Source organism: Thermobia domestica, chromosome 9 (assembly GCF_964235325.1).
Source record: "Thermobia domestica chromosome 9, izTheDome1.hap1.1, whole genome shotgun sequence".
Lineage (NCBI taxonomy): Eukaryota > Metazoa > Arthropoda > Insecta > Zygentoma > Lepismatidae > Thermobia > Thermobia domestica.
Window position 1 is genome coordinate 91,921,524 of NC_137462.1, and position 24,146 is coordinate 91,945,669.

Below are 24,146 nucleotides of genomic sequence, written 5' to 3' on the forward strand. Positions count from 1 at the left end.
ATAGTCTATATAGTTGTAACTGTGTTCTTAAATCCTTCAGTTTGTCATCGTAAGTGAATTTGTATGACGATGTTATATTAACTCTTTTAACGAAGTCATTTATGGATTTGAAGATGTCTGACATTGTACATATCTTGTTAGACACATTCAATACTTTACTCGAATGTTCGGAAAGATTACTTGTAGGTATCCCACAAAATACGTCATTAATTTAGTTGTTGTCAAAATTATTAATTTAAAAGTTTTATTTTCACGACTGTTACCAGAGCGGGAGAGGTTAAGAAAACGATGTATCATTTTGAATAATTGCATCTTTAGAAGTCTGTGTCATGTTGAGCGTTATTTTACTTACCCGCAATGTCGATAAACGAATTCAAACATTGTATATAACAACGAACGAGCATCCTTGTGGTACATAGTTAGCATACGTCTTTGGGACGGAAAAGCCCCGGCGAAAGCTCTTGAGGTTCAGAGTCTACGTTAAACGGTAGGTCTCCGTCTCAAACAGGCTCGCTGTTGAATAGGGTGCTCAACTTCAATCGTTGAGCAAAAATAGTGATGTCTCCTAGGTATTATTATGATATATGTCTTGAATGCCGCAGCATCTTTGAAGTTCTTTTCCTTCTTTCTGGCTTGAACGTCCCAGACAAGTCTAAAGGAGACAGTAGTGACGAGACCGAACAAACTTGTGAAATGAAGAAATTAGCAGAAAACGGAAGAATACCGAGAAAACTCATACACAAAACTTTCCCTCCACAATTCCCACTTGGGTAGGAGCTAGGATAGAACTTGGAACCTCATACACCGGAAGTGAGCGCTCTACCACCTACCATTAAGGGCCTCGTTACTAACTTTGGTTGAATATACAAAATTTTAGGTTTGTGCTGGAACACTCAGTTACGTATGTGTTAACACCTTTTAACTTGTATCTTCATGCAAATAGGGTTTCTCACGAGACGGGACGATACAGAGTATTCGTGACGTGATACGAGACGAGACAGCACTTTTCCAAATGAAAATAGTACATTTTCCGAAACAAGACATCCTTTCCACAACACCTTCTAGAGACGAGACAGCTTTAACTCTTATCACGCAGTCAACTCTAAAATAAAAACAAGTTACAAGGAAGGGTAAAAGAAAGATACATTAATTTAAAAAAATGCACGACTTTACAAGAATAGATAATATATTCTCTAAGTGTTGATTTCATCTGTCTCTTCCTACATTTCATTTTGTTCTTGAAGCCTATGCTACATGAAAATACAAGAAAGTTTTTTGCAGTTTGTATTAAATGTGTTTGTGACTTGTAACTTTTTTTCTAACATCGATGTTTTGGAAGAACTGGATCGAATGCTGGTTTCAACCAATAATTGAAATGTTTATTTTGTTTACGACGTAGAAAATGAAGTTGATGGAAAATTACGAATTGCGGTATCGTTTCATTAATGCGCTAAAACTATTAAATGAAGGGAATTCATGTTCAAAGTACAGTATTGTACGATATTATATCAAACATGTTTTATTTCTTATAGCCGCTTTGGAAAATACTACGTTCAATCATATATTTTTTAAATTGATATAAAGATCATAATGTAGTATAGAGCAATTTGATATCTCAAATTGTTCCGGAGATGTGATAGATAATGGAGATAAGCTTGCAACAATGCTAAGAGTTATGTAATTCCGAAAATTTTCTGTAGTTCCTTTTAACCAATTCGTGTTATAATAATAATAATAATAATAATAATAATAATAATAATAATAATAATAATAATAATAATAATAATAATAATAATAATAGTCGAAGCCTTATAGCCAAGTACACTTTATCACTAAGATTGTTATGATGTAATTGCTTATAATATAAGAGATACAATAGCTACAACATAAACTGTTAACAAAATTGCCTGGACATGTATCCGAATAGCTTGGTCTTAAGTTTAAAACAAGAAATTGTGGTAAATAAACTTTGCCGATGACGCCAGATAAATTGAATTGTTTCTAAATAACATAAAGATCATACCAAAGTAAAAAGAATCTAAAATTGAAATAGTTAGCAGAAACTATAAAAACTATGAGTTTTTTAAGCTCGTGTACTAATCTGGCGACCATCATCTTCTTGCTCAATTTGTTATAAATACAATTTTCAAAAACAATCGATATAATGTCATGGAAGCAAAAGAAACCAACAATGTTTTAAAAGGTTCCTACAGATACGCCATTTTATGCAATACAACAATCTTTAACAACGTTCTTTCATATGCAAGTACGGATTGATTTATCAAATTGTTGTAAACGGCATTATAATCTTTGTGTCTATTGAAAACTATTATGCGCTTGGTTGTTATAGTTAGTACCTTTTTCAAAATAAAGAATTTGATGTATCATTGTTTCCATTTCTTCGTATTGTCATCGCAGTATTCGACACTAAGGTACTTCCAATATGCATTTTCCCTTGCAATTCACTTGCCATATTATTGTAGTAGAGACCTTTGAAATTTGAATGTTTTCGATACTGCAACGCCTTCGGTTTGCAGCATTAAACAATAAAGGCAGTAAGTTTTCGTTTAACATGCAAATTTGAAATATAGAAAAACATTGCTTAGTGTTATTTGAAAAATCTTGTTATTGGGATGGCAACACTGTTAATTTTGTTGCACTAAATAATACATCAAACAATATCTCCCTGTTAATATTTCCATGGTACGAAATTTCAGCGATTTTTGTTTGTGTAAAATGCAAAATAATTTAATATGTTGCATTTTACACAATATCTTTATTTTGATTCTTGAAGTTGTTTTAAAGCATGTTGGCAGCCCTGAAGTCATATTTAGACCTCAAAGGACCTACTTAGACCTCGCGAGGACCGCGTTAGACCTCACGAGGACCGAAATAGACCAGTGAAGTTCGGCATAGACCTCATAGGTATTTGAGTGCTTGGAAAAACCGGTCTTAGCAGGACCTTTTTGGCATGAATAAACCTCATGCATCTATCTATCTATCTATCTATCTATCTATCTATCTATCTATCTATATACACTACTTAACACTACTTTATATATATAATATAGCACACAACAGAACTTTAGATCTAAGTTTGACGCATTTTCAGTTTAGCGTTTACTGAATTACCAATAATATTGGACCAAATCGTTCAATGCTTAGGTACAAGTCGAAGATAGATATATACCTACATACAGATGGTATACTGGCTAGATGTCACCGACATCTCGCTACCCAAAGTCCCGTAAGTCAAAACCTCGAGTGGCCAAAGTCTCGCCTGACCTATATCTCACGGAGCAAAATCTATCCATAATAATTTACTCAATGGGTTTCTCGGATCAAAATAATAATAATAATAATAATAATAATAATAATAATAATAATAATAATAATAATAATAATAATAATAATAATAATAATAATAATAATAATAGGAATAAAAAGAGGAAATACTTAAATAACATTGTACCCAGAAGTGTTCACTTCAGACACTAGAAGCGTAAAAAGTTGACAGGTTCAAAATGCATGGGTGTATAATACTAAAATAAACCCAAATGAGGAGAAATCTTATTCATCGAACCTAGTTTCGTCCTTCATTTGTTTTTCCCTCAAAAATTAAGACACTGTATATTGTACAAATTCAACCAAACTCATCCGATCAGGATAAAAGTTAAAATAGTGGTAGTCCTTGACCTACTATCTAAGAATATATAAAATATACTGTTCAGTTTCCGAGTCGTGAGTAGTCAAAGTTTGCGTTATGTATTTAAAAGAAAATACTCATCCGATTGGGATCAAACTTGGCATGGTGGTAGAGCTTGCTCTAATTCTTAATGTGAGAAATATTAAGTAGCGCAGGCTTTGAGTTTCAGAATTATGTAGAAATGAATTTCTAAATCATTTAAACCTAACAAAAACATGATTAGAGGCCAATCTTAGGCAGGGAAAATAAAAATCTATGCTTATTTTACTTGTAATATAATTAGCTATGTGTTATCCTTTACGTTTATAGATAAAGCGATATATGCAACACACTGCGTTGAAAAAGTCGTTGTGACTATGTTTTGTACTGAGAACATTTTTCCTAGGTAAGATTACATCTTTGAGGTTCTATTCAGGCGAGATTCTGTCCCGCAAAATTTTGGACGGGGAGATTTTGTCCATTGTTAGATTTTGGACTGCGAGTTTTTGGTCACGTGAAATTTTGGCCAAACGAGATTTTGGGTAAAGAGATTTTGGTTACGTAGTTTTCAGTCAGGCGAGATTTTAGCACGCGAAATTTTGGGCAAGAAATTTTAAATGTATCTTGGTTCAGATAGTTGATACTAATTTTGTACTGTACCAAGGTACACAATACAAAAGGTCATAACATTGCTCCAAACTTGCTGAACAACACAAGAAATAATTAAATTGTTTAGATATTCAGTACCAGTTATTAGATCTCTTGACAGCCAATGTTTTCTGTAAATATACTCGATTCTTCCCTCTAGTCTTTTCCCAGAATGCCCAATTAAATCGTTTATCAATCTGTTCCTCATTTTCTATATTTTGGACAAAATTTGCAGATTTCTGCTTACTTCTTAAAGTGTATCTACCTGCACCAATTTAACAACATGGTATCAATGCTTCCAAATTAGTTTTATTATCTTTTCTAGGTATCCACTTGTTTTCCGTTATTATTAGTATTTGTACACAAAGCTGTATTACACACAAAGGTTTTAATAGCGTTAAATGTTTCCTTGATACTACTGAGTTTTCTCCGAAGTCCTTTCTCTCTGTAGTACCTACTTTGCTGTAATATCTCATTCTGTTATTTGATCCCTACCGTATGTGCACTCTAATTTATTGTAGTATTACCATTGTAAGATTGTATTTGCTATTATACACTACTATTACTAGTAGAAGTAGTAGTGGTAGTAGAACCGGATTTTTTGTTTGAAGTGTAGAACTAAAACAGGAGGCGGTGCTGTTGTTTTTGACTAGCCTGCTTATTCCTGTTAGGAGATGTCACGATGTTTCGAAAAAACATGATCACGCATGATAATTTGTGTTGGAATGAAAAGTAATAGCAACACGCATATGCGTTTCTCTCCTCAATGGTTATGGTTGAAGGTTGCCCCAAGCACGACGATACATGTGTGAGTATGTTATGAGTGACGTCATTTTCTATGAGATCTGAGAGGGCACGCATATAATCATTGGGAAGAATATACATATTTTGTTTTTGTCTGACAACGTGCTGTATGAGGTAGAAAAGATTGTTTGACTTAGGCAGGTTTAGGGTTGCAAACTACATGTACTAAAATTTATGTATTTATGAACTGCAGTAGCCATTTGAACAACCCAAGAGAAGTTATTTAAAAGCATGTCTTTTCTTTTATGATAACCACTACCATAAATACTTGCTATCACTGGTAGACCTCCTACCTCAAATAGACAAACTTTTATATAATATACTTTGTCTTTTTCTTCATTCAGAAGTCGTGTTTAGCGTCCGTTATCTTCCCCTATCCTATTATTTTCCTTCTATTATATCTTCTATTGTCTCACACAGAATACTATATTATTTTCAAGGAATTTGTTTTACATAAATTCCTTTATACACTGACTAACCAAAACAGTATGAGCACTTACATAATATCTGGTATATCCAACTTTGGCTCACAGTACAGCAGCAATGCGGTTTCGCATGGGACCAATAATGCATTGGTAGGTTGGTGGAAGAATGGCTCATCACCACATCTGCACACACGTCATTCCTGTACATTCCACGAAAGTGTGTGTGTGTGTGTGTGCGGGGAGAGGAGGGCAAGGCGAACGATGAGCTTAGATCTTGACGTTCAACAACATTCCAAGTTGCAGTTGGATTAAGATCTAGTGAGTTTGGCGGCCATTGAAGCACCTGGAACAACTACAGCACAACGTTGGCGTTCTGACAAGAAATGTCCTGCTAAAAATGCCATTGGCAGCTGTAAATATAACCGACATGGATGGGTGTACATTATCGGCAATGACTTACCGTTAACAAAGAGCCGACCTATACTATTCGCGTCTCAAGCAGTTGTTTTCCTGGAGGACATCAGATAATGATTCGGCTATCAATATGATGAATGCAATATAGTGATTCATCAGATCATACAGCATTGTGCCATCGCTTGACGGTCCAATGACGATGGACATACGTATGCCCATTCCAGTCGTAATCAACGATTCCGGGCGGTTAACATTGATACAAGTGTGGACATTGGCTGCAGAGCTCAATATCTAAAAGTGTGCGATGAATTCTGTGCTCGTTGAAGTTTGTTGTTAGTTGACCTACAATTTGTGCTTCTTTTACCCACCTTGACAGTCAACGATCTTCAACTCTTTTAGTGAGGTGTGATAGTCTCACGGTTTGTCTTTTGATCCTAGTTTCCCACTTTTGGAAGACACTAAGCGCGACAGCTTGCGAACGATTGACAAAATTGCACTGTTTCAGAGATGCTCGTTCCCAACCGTTTGACTATCAGAATCTGTCCCCCATCAAATTCTGATATACCGCCGACCTTCCCCAAATATCACACTGAGTGATTGAGGGAGATCCCTTTTGCTGTCTGGCGAGTGTTTCTGCTGTGTCCCGTGCCCCTTACGTACGTCGATCGACTTCCGAGATGCTCATTCTCCAAACGTTTCTGTTACATCTTAAATACGAAAAATTCTTTGTCAAGTAGTTCCCTAATCCGTTGATTTTCGTCCCGCAATATGTTATTCTCTTCCCAATTTTGATACTTCACTCTCACTTAATTTTCGTTTCATCTATCTCACTTTGTCAATTATTCTTCATATCCACATTTCGAACTCTTCCAGTCCTTGATTTATCAGTCTTTCGAAACGTCCATACTTCTCGTTACTACGTGGTAACCCATAAGACAAAGAATACTAAGAATAAAAGCAAACTATCTCTGATATCTAGTGTTGTGAACGAGATGAGAAATAAGATTTTATTATCTTGTCTCGAACATTTTGTAGAAGTCTCATCTCGTCTCGATTTTCGAAGTATTATTTTTTGTCTTGTCTCTTTTTATAAATTTGTGTATATAAAAAGTATGCCCCGATTTTTTCTTAATTTCACCTAGACCTTATCAGAATCCTTCCGCGTCACGAGAGGTCCAAGAAGGATGTGATAGAACAATCTCGTATATTGTGTAATGACTTGTGTATCTTTAAACGTTGGGAAATGCTCTTTGCTGTGTTTGTATGTACAATTGCTTTATCAATTTATGGTTTCTATACTTTGGATCATGTAACACTAAAGCAGTGTTTGAGACCTAAGACTTGGGGAAACTAGTGTTCCCCACGAAACACATACAATTTCTAATCTCACCTCGAAATGAGACGGGAATTGTCATATTTTACATCTCGTCTCGGGCTTTAAAAAGGTACTTCAAGTCTCGACTTTCGTGTCGAAAAGGATACAAAACGAGAAATTTTTGACGTCTGTATAATCCTAATACGTTCTAAAGGAAGTTCAAGTGAATGCTGAGTAGATATTCAAGGCGGGTTTTTGTCCAGGTTAGAGAAATATTTTATTGAAACATAAAATTGAATTTGCATACTCGTGAACAAAAATTAACATAAGGTACTTTTTTTTCTAGTCAATAACACATTTTAGACTTGTCAAGGCAGTTCACGAGTTTGAATATCCAAGCTATGGAAGAGAAAACCTCAGGGAATTTTCCTCCTGTGTAAATTAACATTGAATTAGATAGTCTAGAAGCGAGAACATTTACAGGAAGAATGTCTGTTCCTTCCCATAAGTTTCATACTTCTCTAACGTATAAATATATGAATTCAAAATGTGTTTATGGGTATTCAAGCAAAGGCATTCATTAGAAATGCAATGTGTATTCTTGGATGACAAGTAAATATGCATAAAGGAACTATATCCAATGAGATTAGCATATGCTATGAAATAGTATTGATAGTTTCTGTGAAAGTGTAGCATATCTTGTAAATTACAGAGTAACATAACAGTATGTACAGACCACCAAAATCTGTAAGAATTTATTTCTTGTATAAATGTTTGAAACCCCCACCCCACCCACTTAGGATACACCCTTTAATCAAAGTGACATGATAATAATCCAGCTTGATGTAAATACTAACAGTAAGTTTAAAAATTAATTTGAAGCGGTTTCAGCTACTTTACGGTGATGTGATCACAAACAGCAAGTAACATCGATTTTGGAGATGTTGCTTTTCATCTCTCCTGACTCCTATGGAGCTAGGTGACGAGCTTGATTCAAATGGCATCGAGAATATCACTATTCATGTCAGTGACCTTGAAAACTATTAATTCGACATTAGTCGTTTCCTATTATATTTATATCTCACCCTCTTTCCATCACCTATGGGTGCTAGGGTGTCTTACACCAAGTTTTATTTTTAATATTCTAAGACATATGTGTACCAAATTTAATTGAAATTGCTGTAGGAGTTACAGAATTGTGCTGAAACATACATTTATATACAGGGTGGTCGTGCATGAATGTCGGAAAATTCGTGAGATGAATCTACAGGTAAAAACAAGCAAAAAATGTCATATGAACATTGGGTGAATGCGGCTTCGTTTGGACGCTAGAGGCGTCTGAAATGTCACCTTCCGAGGCGGCAATTTGCAATATTTCAAGAACGGAGAGAAATACGAATGTCGGGTCAAAACATATCAAAGGAAACTCCATCCGAAGAATACAATTATGCATAAGTGGTGGCGAAACAGTGGCGGCGCTAGAGGGGGCACAAAGAAAGTGAATGAAACATGGAGAAAAGTGAACAATTTACACGGAAAAATTGTAGGAGGGCATGTTACTTAGAATATGCAACAACAAATGTTAATGAACAAAGGCAACAACGGCTAGTCTGTAGGGACTTTATGGGAGGCGGATTGTAGGAATACAGTATCTTTGTAATGGTGAGAAATAGGAATGTCGGGTCAAAAGATATCAGAGGAAATGCCATCCGAAGAATCCAATTATGTATAAGTGATGACGAAACAGTGGCGGCGCCAGGGGAAGCACAAAGAAAGTGAATGAAACACGGAGAAAAGTTGAAATTGGTGAAAACACAACTATTTGAAAGCAATCAGGAAACAAGGAATACAACTCTAGGTGTACTGTATGATACATGTCCGATGACAGAGGGCGCATAGCTACAGTAGGTGGAACAAGGGGGCCTGCAGAGCGTCGCGTAGTAGAGTTAGTTATAGGAGTAGTGAAAGCGTGGGTAACGAGAGCGTTCGCATCGAAGGTGCAGAGGACAGCGCACAGTTCATTTGTACTGAATGGGGCAATGACAGTAACAGCACAAGCGTTTTAGTGTTACACTCTACAGGCAGGGCAGCAATCCATGTGTATTTGAATGTGGTTTACTTTGTGTCGTGTGAAACAGTGTTGATGTTGACAAGCGCTATGTGTAATGCACCACAATGAATAGGGTAGTATACACTAATGCCGAAATAGCAGATATGCATTTGATGTACGGCTTAGCGGAAGGTAATGCAGAAGAAGCACGTAGGTTATATGCGGAACGCTACCCAGATCGACAAATTCCAGCACCGGGGATGTTTATTCGTATTCATCAGCGATTGGGGGACACTGGGTCATTCCTAAGGCAGGAAGACGTTTCGCATCAAGTCGTGCTAAGCATCTTGCATAGTAATAATCTCAGACCATACCACGTACAACGAACGCATGCGTTATACGATGGTGACTATGAAACCTGACGACGTTTCTGTCGTTGGTTATACCACCGCTGCCGTGTATCACCAGCCTTTCTAACACAGGTATTGTTCTCGGATGAGGCATTATTCACACGGGATGGCATCACAAATTTCCACAATGACCATCGATGGGCACTCAACAACCCGCATGCAATTGTAGAGACGAAGCATCAACAGCGTTTCCAATTGCATGTGTGGGCTGGTATTATCGGCGACAACGTTGTGGGACCACATTTCTTACCACAGCGATTGAACGCAATATCGTATCTCCAGTTTCTGACTCAGAACCTACCTATTCTGCTTGAAGATGTGCCACTGATGACACGACAGTGTATGTGGTTTATGCATGATGACGCCCTGCCCACTCATGTCACACCATTCGTGCATATCTGAACAAAACATTTCCACGCAGGTAGATAGGTTGTGGTGGAAGATAGCATGGCCCCCACGTTCACCCGACCTGAATCCCCTAGATTTTTTCCTGTGGGGTTACGTGAAGAGTCTCTGCATGATCACGGCCCCTGCATGATGTTGAAGATCTTCGCCAGCGTGTATGTGCTGTATTTGCCACATTACGGCAAACGCCAGCGATATTGGCACCAGTCAGACAATCCTTACGCCATCGTGTAACTGTCTGTCTCGAAGAACAAGGAGGACATATTGAACAGCTGCTATAAAATGGCATTATGTTGACCATGGTAAGTACAATACCTCTTGTTTTTACAGTACACTATGTCTCATCTTCCATACGTGTTTTTTACGATCTGCACGTTTCATCACTAAGAGTGTTTAACAGTTTCTTTGCAGCTCCCATGCGCCGCCACTGTTCCGCAGTACGTGTGCATAATTGGATTCTTCGGATGGGATTTCCTTTGATATCTTTTCACCCTACATTTCTATTTCTCTCCGTTAAAATGATACTGTATTTCAACATTCCACCTCTCATAGTGTCCCTACAGCGTAGCCATTGTTGCCTTTGTTCATTAACATTTGTTGCTGCATGTTCCATATAACATCCGCTCCTACAGTTTGTCAGTGTAAATTGTTCACCTTTCTCCGCATTTCATTCACTTTCTTTATGCTTCCCCTGGCGCCGCCACTGTTTCGCCATCACTTATACATAATTGGATTCTTGGGATGGCATTTCCTTTAACATCTTTTGACCCGACATTCCTATTTCTCACCATTACAAAGATACTATATTCCTACAATCCGCCTCTCATAAAGTCCCTACACACTAGCCGTTGTTGCCTTTGTTCATTAACATTTGTTGTTGCATATTCCAAGTAACATCCCCTCCTACAATTTTGCAGTGTAAATTGTTCACTTTTCTCCATGTTTCATTCACTTTCTTTGTGCCCCCTCTAGCGCCGCCACTGTTCGCCACCACTTATGCATAATTGGATTCTTCGGATGGGGTTTCCTTTGATATGTTTTGACCCGACATTCGTACTTCTCTCCGTTCTTGAGATATTGCAAATTGCCGCCTCAGAAGGTGACATTTCAAACGCCTCTAGCGTCCAAACGAAGCCGCATTCACCCAATGTTCATATGACATTTTTTGCTTGTTTTTACCTGTAGATTCATCTCACGAATTTTCCGACATTCATGCACGACCACCCTGTATATATATACAGGAGAGGATCCAGGATATGATCAAGGGAGGGGCTAAACCATATTTTGCTGTTTTATCCAGTGTAAAGCAGGATTGAAGCCCATTTTATCCTGTGTATATCTGAGCGTGAAGGGGGGGCTATAGCACCCCCTTTGGATCCGCCACTATATATATATATAGTATAATATTCTTGAAATAATGCATTCAGGTTTCTAGATAGGATTAATCAAGATAGATCACTCTTCTTGACTCTGTTTTCAGAAACATGTAAAGCATTGATTATTCTTTGTAAACATTCGAATTCAAATACTCACACATAGGACTAAGTTCAGAAATGATGGTGAACACACGTTGGCATGAGAATCAAATCTAGTAAGGATAAGTGAAAAACTACTTGTATTAACTAATAAACTATGCTAGAGATGGGAAATAATCGTGCCATTCTATGCATGGAATATGGAATATTTGCAGTAAGAGAACACATATATCCTTTCATCACAGGCAACCAACATTTCTTTGCTACTGTGCAGGTTGCGTAAAAGCTAGGGAAAACAGGATATTGATAGTCACGGATAATATTAACGGATTAATGACTTTCATGAACATCGTTGAGATTATTGCTCAACCTTGCAAAAAATATAATAATAATAATAATAATAATAATAATAATAATAATAATAATAATAATAATAATAATAATAATAATAATAATAATAATAATAATAAAAGAAAGGAAGAAAGGAGTAACCGAGTAAAGGATCAAGTACTAACATTACAATTTTACCAGATCATCTAAAAGGTATTCAGCCTTTGGAAGATAAAGATGAGACTATATTTATTGTGATTTGAGAGTAATATTATGACTTCGATAAATTTCTGACATTTTTCCGGGAATACCATAACCCAATCGCTATAGAACCTCTCTGGTTTCTGGTCAAATCATTTGTATCACGTGGTTTTCACAGACCTCTTTTGCCATTCAAGGAGTTCTGCAGAGACCGAAACAAATTATGTTCTACTTGTACCAGGTCCGGACTACATGATGGGTGCATTAAACCCTACCAGCCATTTTTCTCAACTTCTGACGGGTTGTTAAACACGTATGGGTTCTGTTTCTGTCAGCTTGGTATACGGTACCCTTTCCGGTCGTTCATTTTGACCAGTTCCAACATTTCTTTTGAACTCCTAGGTGTATTCACGCTAATTGTTCACAGTACAGGTCCGAGACTGTCGTTCTGCCCGGCGGCAGCAGCTCGTGATGCATTATGTTCTTCTAATTTCATCAAACGCACGGCATACCTTCCCGGGCGTCACTGCGAGCTTTTCCATAGACTATGGAGCATGTTCTAGCTTCGACCACGATTTTTTTGCACGTTATTGCCGTAGGTTATCCATTTTTTATCACTCGTGATCAGCCCTTCAAAAATGGCTCAAATTCTTTTTCAGTAGAGATTTGCAGATAGAAATTCGATCGAGCAAATATTTTTCCAAATGAAATCTTTTGAGTCTAACGTCTCACAATTATGCCTTTTTGGCTAAGGGACGTGGATGATTAAGACAAGTGAATGATTACGGAAGAATTGGTGACATGAGAATGTGAAAGGAAACAGGAAAACCCCGAGAAAACCCACCACGACGTTACTTGGCCAAGGATCGACCCAGGAAACCTACCACTGAACCACCTTGTATCTCGCAAACTTTTTCGAGTCAGATTATGTGACACCCAAACATCAAGCTTCTTTTAGTAACCAGCTTTCTTCAAGTGATTTAACATTATTTGATGATGGATGTTTATTTCATTGGTGATATTTTTGCCGATCTTGTACTTGACTTTTCTCAGACGTTATCTAAAATAACAACCAAAAAATAGTTAAGTAGCTCTTGTTCTGGAAATATCACCCATTTTTGCTGTAATTAGTAGCCTATTGCAAAGAGCATCTTGGACACCGAAATTTCCAGAACAAGAGCTACTTAACTATTTTTGGTTGTTGTTTTAGATAACGTCTTGCCCATAAACAACACAATTCTCTTCGGGCATGTGCAGTATTTTTTGTCTTTATCGAAGTCAAATTGTAGAGTTCAGCCCTATTTTGCGAAAAGTTCTCTTATTTTCACGGTGGAGCATTTTACGCCTGCTTATAAGAATTTCAACATTTTTTTCGGACGTCTATGGATGTTTCAACCAGCAGCTGTCAAACGACATAGGTCTGACCGACTGGGACTCATATACCGTGAAGTTTGTGATACTAACGCCATCTCATGTGCAAAAGGCTCAATAATTTTTGGAGAACCTTATATAAGGCCTATTAGCGGCGTAATAGCACTAGAAGTCAATACAATAACTCGCGAATCTTGAATCTTGTATGCATAATTTTGCCAATCTATCATCCATAGGTTGCAGTTAATTAAACTGAGATGCTCGAACTTCTATGATTTGACTCGATGTAGACTACTATATCTATCTGTTCCACGATAACTATAGTAAAATATATCCGATTTTTTTTTTTAAATAAAGCTTGGTGTGTGCATGCCTTCAGCTTTTCCAATCGGTCTTCTCTTGAAACTGAAATCTGTGAAGATTAGCTTTTTGGACACGAAGTGCTCAATTGCTACATTTTCAATGGAGTAAGCTTACTTTCCCATTTACCTACAAAATCTCATTAATGGCAACTTTTTCATGATGAAATTTATATACTTATATCTATTTTGTTTAGAACACAAAAACTGTTGTCTATTCCGCGTAAAATGATAATTATAAGTATCGTGAATACGCCTATCAGAACCTAAACTACGATCATTTGAAAATAACGTTTTTTTTTTAATTTGATTTTTTTTTTTTTTTTTTTTTTTTGGCTTCATCTTGTGGTGATTATGCATTCATTTTGAGGGATGTCCACATCACACTTTACATCCTACGGTCACATAACTGCCATATCTTGTTGCAAACATCCTAGAGAACATCTTAATGTTCACTTGGAGTGTGCGTTGCCAAGTTGGATAGGCCGGGGAGGGAGGCTGAATTTAGATTTTCATTACAAAATTTATGAATATTTTGTAATTCGGAAATGCATAAACAATACTTCTTTTGATACTTTAGTACGTTGTGTGCCAAATGTTTCATGTTTCGTTAGTCTACACTTGTTAAATCTGATCTACAATAATTTAAAAATAACTGCATTTTTAAAAATTATTATTTCCCGCCCGTTCCACTAGCTTTACTTATAAACGGAGGTTCTTCTTCAAAAAATTGGAGGAGAAAATGCAATAAATTCATTCCTAACATGTATCATATTTATGAGTTTTACACTTCATGTTCCTTTCCTTTTAAGTTAAAGGCGATGATACGAAATGAATAATGATGATAATGAAATAATTACTTGTCTATCCCCTCGACAGATAGGTCTTGAAATAGCCAGCCTAGTATGATGAAACATTTCAATCGGCTCATTCTCAATTTGGAAGTTCCCATAATGCGAGAACAAGACAATATTTCTGTTAATTGTACTTAAAAAAAAGAAAAAAAAAGAAAAAGAAAAACAACAATTTTCTATGTTTCCTAATCTTTTTTCGTACTTAGGGTTAGAATGTATCAAAATGTTTATTTACTCCCAGTGAAAAAAATAGAATGAAATATTTCAGTTTAACGTCCCACGATTATGCCCTTTAGACTAAGGGAGACCATGATTAAGGCAATTGAATGATGATGGAAGAATTGGTGTAATGAGAAAGTGGAAGGAAACGGTAGCACCACAAGGAAATCCACGGACACGATGTTGTCTACCACAAACTTGCTTCGCTGGGAATCGAACGAAGGACCCTACACACCAGAGGTAAGCGCTCTATCACTGAGCCACCGTGCCTCCAAACTTACTCCTCGTCTTTTAAGGAAATGTATCATAATAAATTTCCTAAAAGTTCGATTTTCATATGATAAAACTTATATTTTATTGGAGATTCTAGAAGTTGAAGCCAACTGCCAGTTACAAAAAGAGGTAGGTTTGACGATAACACACAATTAAAGTATTCAGAATCAATAAAATGCAGTGTATGCGTATGTTTTCTTTGAGGTTTCCCATTGACGGTTATTGCTAGGGTTCAAATCAGTCTCAGAAGCAAATTCACATTGCCATAAATATAATGTGTTTAATAAATTTCCTAAATTACCCAATTTTCATTGAATATTCAAGGTCTTTCTTTAACGTTTCCCAGTAAGGCGTATTGTTAAGGTCAGTGCTACTCACAGCACGAGATTTGGGGCTGTGTCATCTCGAAAAAGTGTCATGAAAGAGATGTCTCGTCTTGTAAATTGTCTACATAAGTCTCGCATCTTGACACGAAAATTCTGTCTCGTCTCGTAACAACATTTTGCTGGGTTTCAACATTAATCAAGGATAAGAGAGAGTGAATTCATCCCCAAACTCAAGAAAAAATTTCAACTTTCGAATAAAAATCACGAAACCTAGCTTAGGCCTTTTTTGGAGGCTTAAAATTTAACACTTTTGCTTAGGGTTGAAACTAGTCAAAATTAATCCTCGTATTGTCAAGTGGGGTATTTATTCTCTATAATGATTTTAATTGGAGAGATTGATACTTCTGGCTTTATGATTTTGTCTTAAAATGATCGAAATCGTATACACGTTTCTTACTAATTTATTATTATTATTATTCTATCATTATTATTAACGAGTGGGATTATGAGACTATAGCACACTTAGTGTGACATGCAGGCGCCCATTTGGAATTCTTTGTTGGGATAAGTTCAACCTTTGGGGGAGGGGGCAATATTATAAGCCACTACTTCTACATAGTGGCTTGATGTATAAGACCCGGTACGTAGGTTGCTATATATATTTCTGGCCTAGGCAACACTAAGTGTTGCCAGGTGCAATCTGACATTTCCATTGGAAAGTTTGACATTTTGTAGCATAAATGTACTCAGAACTTTTTGACTTACGACAATTTTTTTTTCTTTTACAGGTACTTGAAGAAATCAACTTGGCAAAAAAATGGAATTAACTCGTGAACATTTTCGTGCGATCATTTTTCACAACTTTCGACGTGGATTATCACGACAAGAGTGCATCGATGAACTTAAATCTTTGTATGGCGACGAAGCACCATCCTATAGCACTGTGAAAAACTGGTACAACGAATTCAATCGTGGCCGACGCTCGCTCAAAGACGAATTCCGTGAAGGTCGTCCAAAAACAGCCGTTGTGCCAGAAAACATCGATGCCGTACGTGAACTGATAATGCAAGACCGTCATGTGACTTACCGTGAGATAGAGGCATGCCTAGGCATTTCTTCCACCAGCATACATTCGATATTGCATGAACACCTGGCCGTAAAAAAGGTTTGTTCTCGTTGGATCCCGCACAATTTGACAATCGCTCAAAAGAAAGCTCGTGTGGATTGGTGTAAAGAAATGCTGAAAAAATACGATCGCGGTGCTTCAAAAGACGTTTATAAGATCGTCACAGGTGACGAATCATGGATCTATGCGTATGAGCCCGAAACAAAACAGCAATCGACCGTGTGGGTCTTCCAAGACGAGCCAAATCCAACGAAAGTTGTTCGTGGAAGAAGCACTTCGAAGCAAATGGTCGCCTGTTTCTTCGGCATAACTGGTCATGTGGCGACTGTTCCGCTTGAGCAACGTAGGACGGTCAATTCTGAGTGGTACACCACCATTTGTTTGCCTGAAGTCTTCGGAGAAATTCGAAAAATGAACAAGAGAAGACGAATCATTGTGCACCATGACAATGCGAGCTCTCACACATCGGCTCAAACCAGCGCATTTTTGACCGGCCAAAACGTCGAAGTGATGGGTCATCCGCCGTACAGCCCTGACTTGGCACCCAATGACTTCTTTTTATTCCCACACATCAAGAAAAAAATGCGTGGTCAACGATTTTCGTCGCCAGAAAATGCTGTTGAAGCATTCAAAAACCATGTTTTGGAGGTGTCTCAATCGGAGTGGAAAAAGTGCTTCGAAAATTGGTTTGAGCGCATGCAAAAGTGTATAAATCTTGATGGAGAATATTTTGAAAAACAATAAAACCATTTTCGTTGATAAATATTCGTATTTTCATTATTAGGCCAGAAATATATAGAGCAGCCCTCGTATACATAATTCTGCACTCGAAAAGAGTAGAAGTAATCGTAAAACAATTCCGCCTATATTTTCAGAAAAAAAAACCGATAGAACTAGGTTGTTTTTATAATAGAAAGGGTACAGATGAAGTGTAATATCAAACTTTCATCTTACGTCAATCATTTCTCTTGTTAAACAAGTCTAATTTTACTGAGAAAGTGTACAAATGTATGTTGGATACGATGTTTTCGGGGGGTCCGGAGCCGGTAGACCTTCCCCGTCGGTGCGCCCCTGACATGTCTTATTTTCTTACTTCTTAACACAAAGATTTTACGACATCTGTCTCTCACTAATCTTATGGACTAACATGTTATGCAAAACTTTACCTGAATGAACATCTCAAAAGTATTATTTTTGATTTGGTATCAAGAACTAGTTTACTACATTGATGATCACTTTTTATTCGAGTTTTGCAGCTTTCCAATACTTAATTTCCTTCGTAAACTGTATAAAATTTGTTGTTCTTTGAATCTATATTCAGTTCTAATAACTTCAAAAACTATGTATTTTAATTCTAAATTAAGCTCTTAATTGAAAATAACATAAACCAAACGAAAATATTACACTAATTTCCAAAATTCTATTGGAGTAGTCACAATATCCCGCTTGGTATAATAAAAGATTGGTAACCAGTGGAGGATCTAGAAGGTAAAATCGGAGGGGGGGGGGCACCTGAACCCAGACTCTGATTGGTATATTATGAATTTATCACAAACTTCCAAAAATATAAAAATAATAGCTTAAATTATTTTTGTCACTCAATAACTGGGGAACCTAGGTCCCACGGTCCCGAGCTAGATCCGTCACTGTTGTAACGGGAGGATAAAAGGGATAAAGATAAATGATGGTACTCTTATCTTAAAAGAAAATAACAAATTTAAAAAAATAAAAACGTTTACTTGCCTATAATGTGCATGACACCATGTGTTATTGGGAATTAGCTTCTAATATTGTTTTAAATCAAAGAATTCCTTTTACAAAATCTGGTAGTTGGCAACAGCGAAGTAAGGAAGACAACGTCCTGATTAGAAGTACCTATCATGCATTACAAAAGGAGAAAATTGTGGTTTTCAGAAGATCTCTGAAACTAAATTCATTTTGACCTTGTCTTATGGTTCAAACATAGTACGTGACTGATAATTATATAGAGAAGGAGAAACAATCTGTGAGATAATTCGGTTGATTTCAAGACAATCATAGTACTTTCTAAAACAACCGAATCTACACGAACAAGTGACATTGGATATGTGATATTAAGTAACATACTATTAGGCGGACGTAACTAATGGCTTTTAGGTTGCAAGTGAGCGCTTTCATAAACACCACAGTGTATGCTGGTAATAAATCCTTTTTGTTATTTTAAATATCGGCAACTATAGCTTTAATATTTAATAGGTATTATTCCCAAAATACCGAATAAAGACAATTCAAAAGAACACTAAATATCTTAGATTTAAGTACATGTTTGTTAAAGTTTAACGCAAACAACAAGTCATCTAAATAATATATTTTATGTCGCCAATAATAGTACAATTCACGACTTTCTAACCCTTTTCGTTTTCTTCTTTACCAAATGACAGGCTTCACCTCAAGGCTGATCGTACTTAGAACATTACATGGCGGTGTTTAATACTTTTACAGAAAGAATCAAATATTCCTTCAGGCAAATGTTGTCCTCAGTTAGATCAAATTTTAGAAAAAAAACTATCTGTTAAAAAATAAGGAAATCGTGTTTTTCAAGTTGATATGACATGACATGTTTGTGATTCTGTAAATGCTATTTTTCTTACACACTTTTGATCACGTTTTAACACTTATCTTTCAATCTTCCATCAAACGAATCTTTCTTTTCGTGTGTGTATGTATTTTTTAACTGTCTTTATTATGCTTTCTGGTTGTTTTATGTAACTCATTTGCGATATATAAATTGTACATATTATGTACTAAAGTTGCTAAAATATGGATAGAGAATATGGATTTTATGAAGGATCTCCTTGTAAACAATGTAACGAGGAGATAGTGATATGAAGTAATTTGGAAGTATCTATTCCTATTCCTATTCATTTAATATCTACAATCTGAGAATATGATAAACTCTTTACATTACTACTAAGGTGTGCTCTGAGTCAGGAAAGTTAATCTTGATAACAGAATTGTAAAAAGCATTCTTTCTCAGATACAGGCCACATTTTGAATGAAGATCTAATACTTTTTCCTTTCTTTTCAGGTCTGAGAAAAATCAAGTCACTGACTGATGTGTAATTTTCCAATTTTCCAATGAACCTGAATGGGATCACTATATTTATTTATTTATTTATTTATTTTGAGGTCATAGTGATGAAACCAGGTTTCATCCACAGTTACAACGCTGTCCAGAATATTGCTTACCGATCGCTTAAATTGACGCAATATCGCTCTTTAACTCTCTATTTGCATTCAAACATTTAGGTACCCATTTCGCTAGGTTTCTGCATTCTCAAATGTTGATGTATAATGACATCAACACATTCCTTGGATATATTCATTGTCTTAGGAATCTTCTTACCTAAAATACGCTGATCGGTTAAAATCATGTCATGAATCAGGTTGGTCTTGTTTGGGGTCATTATTTCAAACGGACTTCTACTTCTGGACACATTATCGGTAGGAAAATCTCCACGTATGGATTAAAACCCGTTTCTTACTGTTCCATAGGAAGGGGCCTTGTCCCCTAATGTTTGTACAATGATCACATTTCTTTTCTTTTTTGTACAAAGTGATACTCGATGGTCGTCCTCAGTTTAACATTGAAAAATTCTACATCAGTCAGTGATATGACTTTTTCTTAGATCTCAGAAGAAAAGGGAACATTTTTATATCACCATAGAAAATTGTAGTGTTTGTCTCGAAACTAATATTCTTTAAGATTTTGTTAACAAAATTAATCTTACTGGATGGGAAGTGAAGGGGACAAGGACGTAATAGTAACCCCTCGTATTAGGAAATAGCTATTTTGTTTACTTTTATTAAATATGCAAGAAATAAGATTTCTTTCGTCTCCGCGTCAGATTTTGTTTCCTGTCGAAGTTCATTTATATGATTTTACAGCATTGTGTGGAATGTATATTCTTCACTACATAGATTTGAATGACAGTAGACTTCCGATAATCCGGCACGTTCGGGACTTGGCCAATGACGGATTACTGAAAATGCCAGATTATCGGGTAGTGCCTCCGGTGATCTTTAAATGCTCTGTAGTAGATTGAATACAGTTATAACAATATTTAGCTGCAAACATTGTTGACCAGAAACAATAGAATGATCATTTCAACTCATATAAATCAAAACTTAATTTTAATCTTACACTTTAAAGAATTTGCACTGATACAGAGTTACTCTACTGTTGTAGGTCTACAATAAATTGAATTAAAAGAAAAGAAAAGAACTCTACGATGTCTGTACCGGACCATTGGGCATTCCGGGCTACTGGATGCCAAACTAAGACAATTCTACTACACTTGCAAACAGACAATAAATTCTAACGACTTCCAAACTTACACGTTCAAGTGATATGATGCAAGGTTACACAATGGTGATTGGATGAGATCGAGTAATTTTTACGGAAGCATATCTTTAAACATATTGATATTGTCTTTCTCTTTTAAAGATGGAGCTAATTTACTTTTCTGTCCGTTACCAATTTGAACTCCAAGTAATAACTCCATTCGGAAACCTCAAGAAAAATCATCTTGGAACCTTCTTTTAAAGATGGAGTACACCAAACCACTGATTTGCCAATTCCAACATCAAGGAATTGAATGTTTGGGAAGCTGCAAAACAATATATGCCATATTTAATCAAAAAATAGAATGACTTTTATGGCACATTTGCTTTTGAAAAGAAAAATAGTTTAATTGTATTGTGTATATATGTAAACTTCCGCCTTTTTACTTCCATGTTATTATCCAACTTCAGCTGCACCTTAGAGCCCTGTGACAAATATACCTTTATAGGCAATAAAGTATTTATTTACTTTTTTTAACAAACAAGGATAAGCAATTCTATCTATGATAAGTTTTTAAAACCTTTTTCTGAATAGTTTTAGCAATTACAATGTGTGCGTATGCTAATATTAGTGTTTCCTATATACCGTACTTCATAAATCTATGAGAAGCTGGTAAAAATTATACAAGCCCAGAGGCTGATTTTTAAACTATTGTAAAGCAATTTGTATTTTTATTAATTTATATTCAATCTTATTTAGATAATCCCTGGTGTGTGAAACATCCAACACATAAAAATTGAAACATTTTAAATGATTCAATAAAAAAAATTAGGACAACTTAAAGAAATAGGACAAATATGTCTCTTAGGCATAAAGAAGTTGAAACAATTCTCCAGCTTTATTGTTTATAGTAGGCCTAATTGATATACTTATGAGAAATTTAATATTAGGCCTACTACAGAACTAACTTGTCTCATGTATGAGTGAAGATGTACACAAACACTCCTACTTCCCAGAAGAAAAAGCTGAATCAGTAGGCTTTTAAGATATTATTCCATCATAAGACAAGATATTTACCAACGAAAAATTGATCCAAATTATCAGAAAAGTGAAGAATAATCCCTTGAATAGAATTGAGTTTTTCCCATTAACATGTAAATGATAATATAACTGTCCAATTCAATTCTTCTTGATTCTTCATAGTTGAAAATAAAGGACTGGAGACTTAAAAATCCTGTATTGCTGATCGAGGTATATTTAAATATAAAAAGCCCGGAAGACAATTTTCGGCATCTTATAATACAAAGCTGTCAATACCACACGTTTTTAAAGTTGAAACCAACCCACAGGCGAATACAGCAGACAGTTGCATGCAATCATCTCCTTCCAAAGTGCAGTAATTCTGATCTGTTGAAAAGACTATGGCACGTGATACATAAAGTGATCACACCATTAGAATGATACAAAAAAGAACGGAAAAGAAAAAGAAAGTAGAAAAGAGAAGCAAAGAAATGATAACTGTTGACATTCCAACTGCGGTAGAGATGGTGTATACAGTATACATTTCCTTCAAATATCATGCTTATGCAGAAACGTGGGACATGACATAGCCATTTACGCGGGGCGGGAACCAGATTATAAGTTGAATACCGTTCGCTTGTCTTCCTTCTTTGTAATTTTCAACGCCCTGCTTCCGAAGGTCAAGTGACAGTCCTTCTATCCACATATTTCCCTAAGATTCCACTCCACAGACGGAACAGGAGACAGAATCACATTTATAATGGAAAGAAAATAAAAGAATAAGAAAAAGAAGAAGAAGAGAAAAACAAAGTGGATGATCATTGAAGTTTTAGGCAAAAGCAAGAAAGAAACCTGAAGTTAGAGCTTCATAAATAATGCATTTGATTCATCGTGTTGCATATATGTATATTTATATTACCAGTGCATTGATTTGTGATACACCTACGTGAATAAACAAAAGCTTTAGGCTGAGTTCAACAGAAACATTATGTATACATATATACACTAGTTTTCGCACATGTATATACACATTTCCTCACTTAAAAATATATTATTTTATTATATATAATTAGTTGGGAGTCGTGACAATCTTATTTCAAGCCTAAGTTGACTTTCGCTATTTGTTTTCTTTTTTGAACTTCGTTTCTAATATATATCAAGCGTGAGAAGTCATGTTGACTGACTGATATGTTGTGGGTGCATAATGCAATGATTGACGTTGACACTAATTTCATTTGCAAAATCTCAAGCACAAGATTGAAAGCGTGATACTGGAAATTGCATTCGGAATAAAATACTACTTCACTATCTGAAGTATTACAGTGTTAGAAGTTTCTTTTAATAATAGACTAGGATTCAAATTAGCCAACAGATGAAAGGGAATTCTCTTTTGTGTATGTGATAATTTATGCCTCGTATATAAAAGAAATAATTTCGCTCACTAGAAAATTTATTTTCCTGTCACGTCAAAAATTAGAATTATACACTAAACTTTGTTCGAAGTGGAACGTGGGTATGGTGGAAATTTGCCCATTTGAACAAATTTCATGGTACCAGCCGAGAAAATAGGTTGTTTTATTTTTATTATTTATTTATTTTGCATAATATGGAAACCATCCAACTCGGAAACGGAACGCAATACATGAAAAAATCAGTACAAGCATCGTGTATATTACGGAAATATTTTCAGAATAATCCACGATATTCACGAGAAATTTGTTATTAGTATATCCAGAACTTTTACGGCTTTCATCTTGTTCGCTTACTCCGCGCTGTTTACGGGACCAAACGTGTGGAAACACCCAAATAAAAGGCAATATTTTTAAAAAAGAATTGCAGAAATTATACTGTAGGTTAGTAGTGCAGGTAGGGGAAAGACTTTTAGGACATGTGGTGTTGATGGACGCCATTTTGAATTCACTTTCATTTTCTTAAATGAAAGTCATATGTTGTGATACCTTGTTCTCATCTCAAATGTTCTCACGAATTCAATGTTGTATTTGTTTCTACTTTATCACTCACCGTAACGAAGTTTTATTTGTTTTCTTGCTGTCGTTTCGGGATTTATAATAATCCCTGTATGCAATTTTGTATAATGCGGAAACTTGTCCG

At 35.9% G+C, this 24,146-nt stretch overlaps 1 protein-coding gene across 1 annotated transcript in view; it reads left to right on the forward strand.

The window, feature by feature from the left end:
• The window catches only part of LOC145694853 (uncharacterized), a 301,347-nt gene that overhangs the window by 64,420 nt on the left and 212,781 nt on the right, over positions 1–24,146 (forward strand). The gene's annotated exons all lie outside the window — the stretch shown is intronic.